The sequence below is a fragment of the Amblyomma americanum genome, chromosome 9 (genome assembly GCF_052857255.1).
Source record: "Amblyomma americanum isolate KBUSLIRL-KWMA chromosome 9, ASM5285725v1, whole genome shotgun sequence".
Taxonomy (NCBI): Eukaryota; Metazoa; Arthropoda; class Arachnida; order Ixodida; family Ixodidae; genus Amblyomma; species Amblyomma americanum.
Genome location: NC_135505.1, coordinates 65,107,745 through 65,123,189, shown reverse-complemented (window position 1 = coordinate 65,123,189; position 15,445 = coordinate 65,107,745).

Below are 15,445 nucleotides of genomic sequence, written 5' to 3'. Positions count from 1 at the left end.
AGTAAAGAAAGCGTCTCTGGGTTGGCAAAGTGGTCCTTAAGTCTAATTGGGTCGGTGGGCCCAAAGGCATACAGCTCTTGGTTCTATATGGGTTACCTTTGTTGACTTCCCGCAAGTTATCACCTAAGAAGCCCACTGGGACCAGAACGGCTAGACCACAGGGGCCCAGTACGGGCTAGCCCACGATGGCCCAGTGCGGGCTAGCCCATGGAGGCCCGACACGGGCCAGCCCACGGAGGCCCGGCACAGGCCAGCCCACGGAGGCCCGGCACGGGTCAGCCCATGGAGGCCCGGCACGGGCCTGCCCAATGGGGATCCAGCGCGGAGCCTTGTGGGGCTATGCAGTAAGCCCACTGGGCAGCCCTTGAGGGTCCCCCCCCCCCGATGCCGAGTTGCAAATCCCGCACATATCCCACGTCGTGCCCCTATGGGCAGCCCGTGCCTGGCCCACAAGGGCCCGCAGTTCAGAGCCCCATTTGTGCTACTGGGGGAAGGACAAAAAATTTCGCTATACAACTGAGAGAAAATAAAGAAATATTTAGTCCCTCTTCGATGTTGAGATAAACTCTCTTCTGGAAAATTTACAAACGAATGGTTAAAGAAAGACACTGAACGGAGAGCCGGTGGGGGGGGGGGGGGGGTCGTTTAGTAGGTTTGGTAGGGGGTTGTAGAGCGAGCACCTCCTCACGGGTTGGGGTTCGAAGGGCGGGAAAATTTAAGGACAGTAACGCGCAGGCCGCCATGGGCAAGAACCAAAAGTTGACAGAAAACGCGTCGGTAAGGTGATTCTTTTGTATAGAACCAACAAAGGAAATGCAGGGAAGGCGGTGAAGGGGTGAAAGTAAATGCTTGGAAAACATAGTTTGCGCAAGGACGTGTCAATCGTGCCTTGTTTTCCTTGTTATTTTTGTGCTTGTCTTGTTTTCTCCCGCACTGTATCTCTTCGTTACCCAAAGCGTTGCACCTTATAGGTACCCCTCAAGCTCCCAGCTCCGTTGAGTCAGCCTGTTCATGTTCTTCAGTTGCAAGGTTCTTGTCAATTTCGGAATAGCATCTCCTCGCTGGACATTGAAGGCCGGGCCTTTGTCGACGGTACGTGCGATCTGCACTTGGAAAAGCTGGGTTATAAATTTCCATGTGTAAGTGTTCTGCAACTCAACCCAATGGGCGAACACAGGGCAAGGAAGAAGCGGAGAGATTGCGTGCAGGGAAGCCAAGAATTTGCTTCGTCTGTAGGACGCACCTGTCTTGAACGACGACACTAAGCAGTCTGCTGCAGATCTGGCGTAGTAGCAGGAGGCTTGCTGTGTTCATCAAACACTCTTGAAAGCCATGTGCCGCTGACGACGAAAGCACTTTTAGTGCTGGCGTACAAGGAGGAAACGTTGCACTAGCAGCTTTCTCCGTGGCGACCGTAGCACACTAGATAAAATGCAGTGTGTTAAGCGCAAAGGAAGCACCCAAAAATATCCGGTCAAGGAGGCAGTTTTTTTATTAAGTCGTTGAAACAGCAGCTTTTCACAAAACTGAATTATGCAAGGTCTTGTTACTGTACACGCTCATTGCGATTATTAACGTTTTTTCTGACTGCCATGTGGTGTGCAAGGCCTTACGCGAGCTAATTGTGATCTCGTACGGAATGCATATGAGTTGTATATAGAGTCGACGTGTTTTTACGCAAGCTGCATGAGGTCTCCTACCACTCTGGGCATGAGCCCTACGAGAGTGTCTAGGCTGCCTACGTGATGTTATTTACGTGTTCTAACGTGAGTAGCATCACATCTCTTACAAGCCGTTTCATCTCTGGCACATCTCAGCGAAGCAACACAGATTCCTTTTACAGCTGTAGGACACGTCCTAGAACCTCTACGAAACCTCGTAATGTTCTTGTGCGATTCGCACAACTGGCAGACATATCATGTAGGACACGTACACCAAATGCCAACCTCGTACATTTCGCAGAAACGATATCAGCAGGAATAATACAAGGTTGTCAAAAATTCACAAAGGATGAACTGTTATAAAACTATCGAAAGTTGCTTACAATACATGCGAAGCGTGAGAAACTAAATACTGATATACCTGCTCTTACAACTGCTGCACAGCCAGTTGCCAATGCCGCTATACACGTTTTTTTAACGCACAGCAGAAAAGTACTCCTTTCTACGGATACCTAACGGCATTCAATAAAGGGTATTTATGTCTTCTTTGTCATGTTAAAACGCATCCAGAGAAATTGGTTCTCGAGGAAAGGAAATGGCGCAGTCTCTCACGTCTCGGCGGACACCTAAACTGCGCCGTAAGGAAAGGAAATAAGGATGGAGTGAGAGAAGAAAGGAGGAAATGGCTGCCGTAGTGGGGGGCTGCGGACCAACTTCGACCACCTCGGGATATTCAATGTGCATTGATATCGCACAGCACACGGGCGCCTTTTGCGTTTCGCCTCTATCGAAACACAGCCGGCGCAGCCAGGTTCGTACAGGGGAACTCCGGCTCAGTAGCCAAGTGCGCTAACCACTGAGCCACCGCGGCCGGTAGGGCTGAAATTATTCTCTGCTTTATGAAAAGTTTTCCTTGCCTCGCAGCACGTATCAACGAGTGTTTTCCATTAGAACTTTTTCTTTATTGTCCCAATCTCTTCGACAGCAAAACAGGGCTTAAAAAAGAAATGTGATCCCCACGAATTACATATAGCTTCATCGCAGCCGCCCATAATCGTAGGTTTCAGGGACACTAAGAGCTAAGAGATGTAAGCTTATAGCAATTGATAACTCTGTAATTTTATAGAGGCTGCTTCAACTAAATCATTATCTGTTGTTAGTTAAAAAGGACGACAATTGAAACTTTGGTGCTGCCGCAACCGAGCGTTTTCAGATCCAAACCTCAATGACCTTAATGCTTTTCACGTATACCTGTGCAGCTTGACGTTACAGCGTTCGCGATTCTCGTCCGCAATTCATTAATGTATGAAAATTAAGTAGTTGTACTCGGAACTGCTAGCCAAAAGGAATAGCTGGAAAAATATTCTATTTTCAGACCTTGTTTGCTAGAAAAATTACTTTTCCCGCTAAGTACTGTCTTGAGTCTCCTTTTGTTGGGCGTTTCCTATTTTCAGACCCTGCTTGCTAGAAAAATTACTTTTAACGCTAAGTACTGTCTTGAGTCTCCTTTTGTTGGTCGTTTCGGATAAAGATACGCACAATCTAAATCAAGTTTCAGCAAAAAAGAACGTTTTGGTAATGTTGGGCACTGAAATAATATCGCGTGTTATAAAAGAGAAAAACCAGCGTACGCGTAGTACCATTGTATAAACGATGAGGAGGTGAAATATGAATGGGGGAGCATCCCCCCTGCACTGCAGCACACGTCACTGATGCTAAAATGTGATGAGGACGAAACCACTTGTGTTTTACCGATTCTATTCAGTCTCTCAAAGTTTGCAATATGCCGCTTGCTATATCTAAATTTCAAGCTGAAAATCTTTAGTGGCAAATCTTGCACTCTGTTTCTGAGTTGCACACCTTTAGTCTTTAAAAGGCACACTTTTTTTCACTAGAAATCAGCATAACGCCTCAAGATAGCGCCTGATAACGTACAGTACAGTCTTCGGGTTGGGGCTTTTTAAGGACTGGCTCTGATCAGTGCGTGTTTTGGGACGGAAGATACGAATCATGACAGAACTCAGAAAATAATTCTTGAAAAGCGATATAAAAACCATCCTTACGCCGGAACACCTTAGACAGCGGCAGTTCTAGTCTGCCAGTCAAGACCCACCGCATAGCCCATCATCGACCGGCCCGCGTATTTCCACGCACTGCGTTCCCCTCGATAAGATTTACAGCAGCAGCAATGGCTTACCCTGACAGGCCCAGCTTTCAAGTGTTCCAAAGCGCCCTGCTGGTAGTGAAAGAAGCATGGAGGCTGCGTTTTCTGCTTAATGACATGGTGCCTGAGGACTTGGACTGTCTACGGGATGCAAATATTCTGTGGTTCGCCGGTCAACGACAGAAGTCACTGCACAGCGTCCCAAGTGCGATCTGCGAAGCTATACTCGCTTACCTACCCTTTGAGGAGCGCTTGCGGAGCATAGCGTGGATTCGCAGCTTCCTTATCCCCGAGGAGAAGGTCCGCACCTGGCACTTTTGTTCTTTCCTCATCGAACATAACTTGGAATCTGGCACCGCCTTAATGGGGAACATGGTGTCCGCTCTGCGATTCAGAGATCGCTACGCGACCGTGGCATGGACCTTGCGCGGAGGCACCATCTACGCCTGTCTGCTGAAATAAGAACCGGAATTCATGTCTTCAGAGCAGAATGTCATCTACGAAGCATTGGGGCTTGGACAGCCCATGCTGGTTTTCTGCTCTCTGGGCAGTACCCTTCGGGGGCGAGGGCATGTTGCTCGGCGTGGCGCGGTAAGGGGGAGCGCCGGTGGAGGGTTCGCCTCACTGCGACTTTAGCACGATCGTGCGTGCCGCATCACGTTTGCTGTTCAGAATATCTGAACCACCACAGCACCAGTAGCACACAGAAGCCGTTGCGGGTTCTGCTACAAAATAGTGCATCCTGACCGTTTTGTGTTGCAAGCAGTGATTGTCGCCGTGACTGAAGCTTTAAACCCGGTCACATTGCTTCTTACGCCATCATGAACATGACTCGTCACTTTTTGTAATGTCTTATATGTTACATGGGAACTTTTTATGTGGCAAAATCACATAAGCAGCAGTAAGTGTTTTTTTCTGACCATGCTGAACCTCTGTTCAACGTAAATTTTAATGTATTTTAATACTGACGATACCTCATACGGTGTAAGCGATTGCCGAATTATTGCGAACAACTCTATGCTTATCGCCTAATGCAATGCGTTTTTCAAAAATCATAATAAATAGTGTTCAGGATTGTCACTGGCGTTATTCTCAGTTATCCATAAGAAAGTTATCTTGCCAATGATTGGTTGCTTCTGGGTATACTCCTCGGTATACTTTACCTCCCTCGAGGCTGTATCTACAGTGCTCAATACCGTGCGCGACGTTACAGGCATGTTATCAATAATGGTTCTAGCCCTGCCGGAGCAGTGTGGTTGCCCCAGCGCGCTATTCTGATCATGACGGAACCTCCCCATGCACGAGTTTCTATTGGTACACGTTCCGTCCCGGCACATCTGAGCACAAACAAACACGTCGCTCTGCAAACACGTTTTTCTATCCTTGCCTTGAAAGTGATTTTCATGCGGTGACCTGCATATCGCGCAGCCGCGAACGTAGTTTGCGGTGGCTCCATATGGTGGAAGTAATGCAGAACAAAACGGTGCTCCTTGGGTGAGGGCTGCTGATAATGATGTGAGCTAGGAGCAAAGACAGCGAAAGTTTCGCGTTTTTTGATAAATATTGTTGGATCTGCCTTACCTAGGTCTCAATCTGATGCAATAAATCCAGTAACCACTATCAGGGGGCGCACAGTTGAATGTTTTCTGAACATCTAGAAAGGAGCGTTGAAGTGAGCGTCCAGACTGCTAAATAGCGACCTAAGGCGATGCGAAACCCTCGAGGCGAAGCAAGTTGTTGTAGCAGAATTTATCAAATGCGCCCAGGCAGGATGTTCTCCATATTCGAATGAGAGGGTTCAGGAAAACGTTTTTTCTTCAGGGGCTAAAGGTTTGCGAACGCTTTCCTAACTGTAACCATATTTTATTCCTTTTGTTGCACTAGTCAGAATTGGAGTCGTGAAGCTGGTGGCGAATAAATATGGAAAGATTATTCGGCTCGGGTAGCTGTAGCTTTTAAAGCAAGATGATTCATTACCGAAGCCAGCACCTAAGTTTTCGGCATCAAGTTATTTTCATGAAAGAGCAGTCGTCATATCTCATTCCATATTCTTTTATGTCCTGAGGCAATAAACATCGCATAAAAAACTCATTCCGCGAGAGACCGCACGTTTCAACGAACTCGAAGCCACCTTTAGCAAGTGATTATTTATTTGGCAACAAGTAAGTCTGCTTCGTGGACGAGATAATACGCTCTAACTTTGCTGACTATACGACAATAAAGGCAGTGCGCCTTTTATGTCTAGGCCTAACAATAATTCTTTTAGAGCTCGCTTAGAAATTCTTGCTTTTGTGTTTTCTGGTTTTCATGAAACAGTCATTCATGTTAACACTGTTCGCCGTTCCATTGTTTCTCTCTTGAGCTTTTCGCGGCTGCTACGTTCACCACACATTCATTGCGCTCTTTTCTTAACTTTTGTTCCTTTCCTCCGTAATAATTATTGATCGCTATGAAAGTTTTTTTATTCTCTTTGAACCTTGCTCGCTTCTGTCTTGCTATCCGCTCCTCTATAGCATTATAAATGCTCGAAGTATCTATAAATAAATATCTGTCGTCAAGATGGAGTGAAGCCATTAACGTTATTAAAAGGACATCGCTTACCAATTTTTCATTTAAAATAATATCTGATGAAATTAGCAAGTGTACGTGTATGTGCTTGAAACTGCTGGTCTGAACTATAAGGCATATAATCATTCCTCATTTCTTCTTAGGAAGCTGATTATCAGGATTTCTACAACTAAATCTTCAGACGCAAACGAAGCCAAAGACGCTCTTTTACATAAGGAAGAAACACACACATACACGAACAAACCCCGCACTAAAAACTGGTTTACTGCAATGAAGCACGCTAAATGTTAGATGTGCGTCGCGCATGCGCGCACAGAATACAGCAATAAATTTGTGAATGCTTCCCCACCCCGTCGTTTACAGATCAGGGAGATCGGCGGACGTAGGCTTTTGCAATGGCAGCGATATTTCATGTTGCAATCCTAACAAATTGTTCACATAATGCCGTGTATGCTTTTTTTCTTCTTGTTACGGAGATAGGAGGGGATGATTTGGCAAGCTTTTCCATGGGGCAAAATACCATGGATACAACAAGCCAGCTCGCAACCTTCTTCATATTGCGCGACACTTTGTGCAAGTTCGGGACAAATTCACTCGCAAGGTCCTTTCACCTTCTCTTCTGAGAGCTCGTTGCGGCTGACCATTTGTTTTTAGGGCGGTTTTGGCAACAGCGCTCATGACCTGCAAATGGTATCCGCAAGCCAAATATAATTGGGTCGCACAAACCTCAATATCATGTGTTTGTGTTTTAGGATTATCGTTCCTTTCGTTTGCTGTCTCTTTGCATCTGCTATGCGCAATAAAAGGTCCTAGATTGATGCCACTACAAACGAGTTAAAATCCTACACCACTTTTGCGAATTCCTAGCGCAAGCACTTTAGTTACACTCCGGACAAATTACAGAAGAAAACTTGCGCTTGCGCCTCCAATTTTTGGCTTTGTCAGAGCGTAGAAGTGCAAAAAAGTGCTTGCGGTGTGGGCACAGCACTAGAGCCGGGCAATTTACATAATGCTATGAAAGGCTGTGGCGATGGCCGAGTGGTCTACAGCTCCGGCCAGCCAGCTGATCAGTTCATGCCGGCTCGTGTTCGGATCCGGCTTGCGGCTAAAATTGGGGAGGCTTTTATATATTTATTTATAAAGCTCACAAGAGTAAAAACTCACACACACGCTCATACGAGTGACAGTACATTTTCTTCAAGATGACACTTCCAATCGTAACGCATTAAAATTCTTCAAAAATGGCTATCAAATGTGGCCTGTATATCATAGGGCAGCGATCTCACAAGGAAAATTTCTTACTAGATAACCCTGCATCGATTTATTACTTCATAGTGTTCCGAGTCATAAGGGAAGAATTGTTTTTGCACACTTGGCGCGTTGCTCAACCGAGGTGGACTCCACAAAACTTGACACCAAAATACGAAAACTAGCATTCATTCCGATTCAGTGTTTCAGAAGTGAAAGTCAGTCCCTTTCTATGCCTATTTGAAGTGTCTAAAACTCTAACAGCAGCTCAGTTACGCTTGTGTAAACATATTTTCCGTTACAATATGATCAAAGAAAAACTCATTGCTACATTTTCTGACTTTTCCATATTACGAACAGACAGTAGAATCTGGTCAACGCCGCATAAACGAATGCTACTTATAGTTGGCGCGGTGGATTACACAATACATTTTTGCTTAGTGCTTAGTTTTAAATACTGTTAGTTGCTGAAAAGACATAAATACAGTTCTGAAGGCAAATTTCTAAATTGGTGAAAAACTCAACAGATAGTCTAGCAGAATTGTCTTAATTTATGACGCCAGGTTTGTCACGGCATTTCTTATATGAACAGCTCTTGGTGAACTATGGAATAAAAGAGCTAGGTCTCTATGTGTGTATACTGAAAATGGAAACCGAACATTGCTTTCAGCCTCAAGAAAATTATTTACTTGCTTAAAATTATTTATAAAGAAATGGACACTGTTGATCCGTTGTTTTGATGATCAATGTAGGAGCTGTTCTGCTAGCTACTGCAAAGTGCTATTTTCACTCACTGCAACCCAAAGCCGCACCTCAGGTTTATATGTGTGCGCACTAAAAAACTCTTTCAGCGCATTGCCGTTCCAATTCACTATTTGCTGATACAAATTATCATTTGCAGAATCTTTGCAGGTATCAGGAAGTATCGGTTTTTAAATGGAGGTTGGAATTTTTATAAGGAGGAAATGCTTGTGCTCAACCTCCGGGCCGCCCTTTCATGAGAGCCACAAAGCCTCAAGCTCTACCAGCTTGTGAACGAGACAGCGAATACTCCTCATAGAGTGTCGCCACCATCGACACGCCACTCTGGACCTAACAGATGCTTTCATAAGACTGCCTGTAACTTCAAGCTAGCGCTTGCTTTTCTATTAGACGATTCAGTGCTGCCAGGCCTTAAATCAGGACAGAGAGCGGGACTTTATGCATAGGTCGTTTGTTAAGAAATCCTTGTCAAATATGGCTTCAAATTAAATAATTGGCTTTTGGGGAAAGGAAATGGCGCAGTATCTCTCTCATATATCGTTGGACACCTGAACCGCGCCGTAAGGGGAGGGATAAAGGAGGGAGTGAAAGAAGAGCAGCCCACAGATCATTTGATTTATCCTCTCCTTGATATTTTCTGCACTCCCTTACGGCTGATCATTTTCGTTCACTCCGCTGCCAACTTTCCTGTTTCTCCATTTGGGAGGTTATTTAGCAGCGAAACTTGCTGCAGACAAGCTAATCGGGGCCACGTGCGCCTCTCCGCGCATGCGTCGATGGTATTTTTTTCCTGCTTTCTCTCTTTTCTCTTCTATATATATTTCCGAGCTAGAAATAAACCGTTGTCTTTTTGCTCTGCGAATCGGCCTGGATTTCATCCCGTAGCAGCCGGCCTTTGGCCGATAGAACTTAACAGTGGCGACGAGGACTCTGCTGCAGCAAGGAAGACAAGCAGAAGGAGCCCACCACCGACCATGGCACACAGGCTACCGGAATTTGAAGACGAAAAAGATAATTGGCCGGCGTACCTAGTCAAGGTTCAAGCCTATTTCGAAGCGAATGATGTGAACGACAATGCTAAGCAAAGAGGCCTGCTGGTAGCTGCGCTTGGATCAAGGACAATAGAAATTTTGAACGGAAAGGTAGCTCCGTAGAAGCCTAACGCCCTGACCTACAAAGAAGTTGTGCAGACGTTAAACAGCTACTACGACCCGGTATCGAACTAAATTTCTGAAAGTTTCAAGTTCTCCCATCGCTTCCAGCAAGAAGGGCTATCTGTACATGCATTCATAGTGGCAATACGGGAGATGGCACACAACTACAATTTTGGAACTATGCTAGACAGAATGATAAAGGACCGAACTGTGTGCGGCGTCAGATCCAGGAATGTGAAGAAGCAGCTGCTAGCGAAGAAAGATCTGAATCTTGAAGAAGCCGAGGCTCATGCCCTTGTCGCAGAGAGCGCCGAACGCGATTCGCAAGGTATTGTTACGGACCAAGAACAAGCAAGATTGCTAAAGCTCTCTGGTCAATACTTTAAGCCGTTTGCCTCAAACGCTGCAGGAGCCGCTAGCGGAAACCGAAGATTTGTCGGAAATTATGCTTATCATAGACGAATGGGACCAGCCAGCGGCTTCCCACCAATAGATTCAAGCACTCCCAGCAGCTGACGGTTTCTTGCAAACGATATCCAGATACGTGACTGAAAGATGGCCACCCGTCGTAGAAGACGACAGCAGAGAAATGGCGGAACTCTGGAAAAGGCGACCCTAGTTGTCGATAGAGAAGGGGCTGGGGTCATCGCGTGGTGATACCAAGTGAGGCGCGTGAGAAACTGTTGAAGATGCTGCACGACTCCCATCAGGGTGCGTCTACCATGAAGGCGAGGGCGAGGGCTAGATTTTGGTCGCCAGGTCTAGATCGAGACATTTGTAGAATGGTCTTAGACTGTCGAAGCTGCGTGCAGGCTGTACCCATGCCACCTGCACGGAACCCCATTAGCTAGCCGATTTCTCGAGAGAGGTGGTCACGGCTGCATGCCGACTACTCAGGGACCATTCCAAACAAGATGTTGTTGGTAATCGTCGACGCACACAGCCATTGGATAGAAGCCATTCCAATATCTCGAGCAACCACTAATGCAACTGCCGATTGCTTGCAAACCTTGTTTAGAAGGTTTGGGTTGCCCCGCACCATAGTTATGGATAACGGTACAGCCTTTACCGGTTCAGAGTTTGTTGTATTTTTGCAGAAAAATGAAATCGAGCATATTCGTACCCCGCCTTATCACCTTCAAAGCAATGGTGTCGCCGAACGGGCCGTGAGAACTATCAAGAAGGTCTTGAAGAGAATGCCTGGTGTGGAGGTGGAAACTGCTTTGGCTAGAATTCTTTGTAACTACAGAAATTCGCAACAGTCTTCAAGGTTTTCACCGTCTGAAGTTCTTCTTGGGTACCGTTTGCGTACAGGACTAGATATGTGTCTTGCTGCCAGGAGCCACGAAAAGCCCAAGAATCCAGCGGCTGATTCCGCCAGTTGGTACTTCGCCCCTGGAGATGCCGTCTATGTGCGCAACTACGGCATAGGAGAAAAGTGGACACCAGGCAAAGTAAAATCGACGAGTGGTGCCCGTTTAGTCACTGTGGCTACTGAGGACGGTGTCGTTCGACGGCATGTCGACCAGATCCGAAAAACGTTCGTCAGACACAGACGGAAGCATAGAAATATCAAGTCCCGAGCAATCGCCTCCGAAGACCTTAGGGGCACCGAAATACGAGGCTCAAGACCTTCCCGAAGGGCCTGTTCCTGACCTATGTCGGTCCACAAGAATCAGAAAGCCAGTGGAGCGCTACGGCTACTACGGGAAAGGAATGCTGCAGATAACGTAATCAGGGCCACGTGCGCCTCTCCGCGCATGCGTCGCTGGTTCCTCTTTCCTTCTTTCTTTCTTTTCTCTTCTATATATATTTCCGAGCTGGAAATAAACCGTCGTCATTTTGCTCTGCGAATACGAATGGATTTCATCGCGTAGCTGCCGGCCTTTGGCCGGTAGAACGTGACAAAGCTGTACCTCGGATGGCAGAAAGTGGCTAGCGTCTGTCCTGTGTGTTTCTGCTCTTTGTCCTTTGTGTTTATTAACGCTAGTAATATGTCGCCGTCTGTGAATTTGGTGCTCTCTCCGCTCCGAAATGTTTGCTAGTGAGCACGCTCACCGAAAAGTGCCCATTCCGGTGTCCTGAATTCGAACCCGACCACGGCGGCTGCGTTTTTATGGAGGAAAAACGCTAAAGCACCCGTGTGCTGTGCGATGTCAGTGCACGTTAAAGATCCCCAGGTGGTCGAAATTATTCCGGAGCCCTCCACTACGGACCTATTTGTTCCTCTCTTCTTTCACTCCCTCCTTTATCCCTTCCCTTAAGGCGCGGTTCAGGTGTCCAACGATATATGACACAGATACTGCGCCATTTCCTTTCCACCAAAAACCAATTATTATTATTATTATTATTATTATTATTATTATTATTATTATTATTATTATTATTATTATTATTATTGTCCTGAAAACCTGCAATCCCCTTCGTCACCGACACTACTGCCGTGGGATGTAAAACTTTAAACGTCGCTAGCTTGGCTCGTCTACCGGCTACGAACAACAGAAGCCACCACTTTGTCGCTCGGCCAGCCCGCTGCAGCATCAGCCATGTCTCGTTCGTCTTTACAATGGCCAGTAATCTATGGGTCAGCGTAGCCGATAATCGCGACACGTTATGGATATACCCCCGCACTTCTCGCACGAGATGTTTGGCTTCACTTACTTCATTGTACACCCGTTCGTCCTGAGTCAGTGCACACCTCGGGAGTGCCTGGGCGACATAGGCAGTTTTTTGGTGCCACAGGCATAGTTCGAGGGCTGCACTCGGCTTGCCTTCCATTCCAACAAACGGCTCCTCGAAGCGATACTACGCCACTAAGGGGTACATGATGGCTATGTACGTTACATCAGTTAAGTCCTACTGGGACTAGTTTCTACCGATTGCAACTTTTGCTTAAAATCCTGTCCGTCAAGAAACAGCAGTTTTTTTTTTCATTTTCTTCTTATACGGCCGTCAAGCAGCTGTACCCCCGACACGATTTTACCCTACCTTCTTGATACTTGTAGGAGCACTGCTCTATCTGGAGTCGGCTATAAGGCTAAGGAGTCCCTTCAACTGGCCCGTACCTTTCCCTCGGACACACAAGGCTCCCGCCAAGAGCAGGACCACGGCTACCCTGTTCAGACGTTCCCCGTCTGCTGTTGGATGTCGTGTTCGCTGCAAATTTTACATCGAATACCGTGGCCGTTATCGAGTCGTTCACCTCACGTTTCCCGTGAAATACCCGACACCACCAGTCACGCGATTTTCGGATCACAGCCACCATGGCGACGAGGCGGCCCAAGTAAGCCGCCTTTGGATACCACTAATTTTATTGGCTATGTTTCCAATTATTTTTTCTTTTCAATTATTTATTGTTTACTATTACTTTCTTTGTTTCCGTCTTTTTTGCTTTTTACGTTTAAGTTAGATGACATCATCAGTTTCTTTAACAGCCATAGTATGACACTTGCGGACATCCCCGCTTGCGAGTCATCTGCCTATATAGACTTTCACCTTAGAAATAATTGCGGATTAGCTCAGCTAATCGAGGATACAAAGCGAAAGCTGTCAGCGTTCACTGTGTTCGCTGGCGTTTTCGTTGACAACATTCTAGACTCGGATGGTTTTGAGGAAAGGAAGGGCGCATAACTGGCCCCCTGAGTATCTGGATGCCTCAATAGCACTTTGATGTACGTGGCGGTGGTGAGAGAGAGATGGCAGGATGGGTTCAGTGCTTATCCAGTGTGCGGAAAGGAAACCAATCAAAGCTTGTAATTTCCAGCTGGACACCAACACACCCGCCGTGGTGGACCAGTGGTTAGAGCGCTCGGCTACTGATCCGGAGTACCCGGGTTGGATGGATGGATGGAAAGAAATTTATTAGGAAAAAAAAACTTCTATTGTGCTCTCCTACTGGTCCAGGAGTGCCCGGGCTTGTGCTTCACATAAACCCAGGTCCATCAGCTATTCCTGGTCGGCGGGCTGAGCGGTCCGTAAAGCAGCCTCTAAGAAAGAATGAGTGGGATTGGGGAGGGAGTACTGCCTGGTGGGGAAGGACATTCCCCAAGGTTGTAGAAAAGTGTAGATCAGGGCTTTCCGCAGATGCAACAATGAGGAGAAAAGGTAGAGTGAAAGCATAGGAGATGATAGGGTGGAATTAAGCAGCGTGTCTAATTCAAACCCGACCATGGCGGCCGCGTGCGGATGGAAGCTAAACACTGAGACGCCCGTGTGCTGTGCGACCTTAGTGCACATTAAAGATCCCCAGGAGGTCGAAATGATTCCGGAGCCCTTCATTACGGAACCTCTTTCTTCTTTTCTTCTCTTAGTTTCTGATTTATCTCTTCCTTTACGGCGCGGTTCAAGTGTCCGCTGATATGTGACAATTACTGTGCCATTTCCGTTCCCCAAAAACAAATTTTCAGAATTTTCCTCTGTCACAGGGAGCCACTTATGCTCCTTCCTTTCGTGAAAATGAACGGATTTATAAACTTTGTCAGCGCCAATGAATCCAACGAACGCCGGCGGCTCACTTCTTTTGTTCGGTTTTTTAGGAAAGAAAATAGCGCAGTAACGGTGTATCATATCTCTGTAGACACCGCTTAGTTCAACAGCCAGCGGAGAGTCGCACCTTGGGAGGACCAGTGCGAACCAGGCCACGCTGGGTGTGAGATGCCTAGCGTTGTCGAAGCAGTGCATCTAGTGGTGACACCTCTGGATATCCCTTGAAAACTGAAAATTGGTTTTAGGGAAAGGAAAATGGCGCAGTATCTGTCTCACATTTTGCAGACACCTGAACTGCGCCGTAAGAGAAGGAATAAAGGCGGGGTGAAAGAAGAAATAAAGACGTACCGTAGTGGAGGGGTTGGGTTGGTAACAACTTTATTTAAAAGTCCGGCAGAGCTTTCGCCGACGGGGCCTAAGGTCTCCCACGTGGGACGTCTAGCTGTTGCCTCGCCGTTGCCTCGCGGGCCTGCTGGATGGTCCAGAGTTGGTCACCGAGGCTGGCGCTGCGCAAGGCAGCGGCCCACCGCGGTGGGAGTGTTCCGGAGTTACCACTGTCAGGGTTTTTGCTACAGTCCCAGAGCATGTGGGGTAAAGTTGCTGTAGCAGTGTGGCAGACCTTGCATATATTTGTTGTGTATGTTCCGGGGTAGAGTCTGTGGTATTCAGCCTGGTTGGGGTACCTGAGTGTCTGCCGTTGTCTAAGGGCCACCGCGTGCGCTTTGTCCAGCTTGTCGTTGGGCGGAGGGAAGGTTGGGCGGGCCAGGAAAAGGGCCTTGGTAATTTCGTTGTAGCTGCTCAGACAGTATTTGGTGCTGTCCCATGGACGACGGTCACCGGCGCGGTTCCTGAGCTCGCGCGCCTTGGCGTGTGCTGTCTCGTTTCGGTTGCAATATGTGTTCGATATACTTCCCCCATGTGCGCCGGGAACCACTAGATTCTGGTTTGAGAAGCTTCCTCCCACTGGACTCTGGAATAATTTCGACCACCTGTGGATCTTGGAACTTTCCTGCCCATCTCCTCTGTCTGGTGTCGCAGTCAGCCAATAACTTACGTGACTTTTGTAGCGGGTACACTAGGCTACCAGTCGAGCATTTTGCGGTACATGCGAGAAGAAATTTGTGCGCATGCGCCGTTACCAAGGTAACCGAAGTGGAGCAAACTGTGGCGTGCGCTTCGCGATCGCCGCCGCCGAGCTCCCGCTCACCGTTAAAGCCGAGCGTCACGTCACGTGGATGAGGAGTTGTGCGCATGCGCCGATGCCATGGTAACAAGAGAGACCCCACTGCTGCGCCGCATTCTTCGTCGCCGCCTCGCCGCGCGCCGCTCTATCACCCGAACCCCGCGTCGCATGCGCCGGATTGCGTATAAAAGGCGGAGATGTAGTGGGCGTCTGTATCACA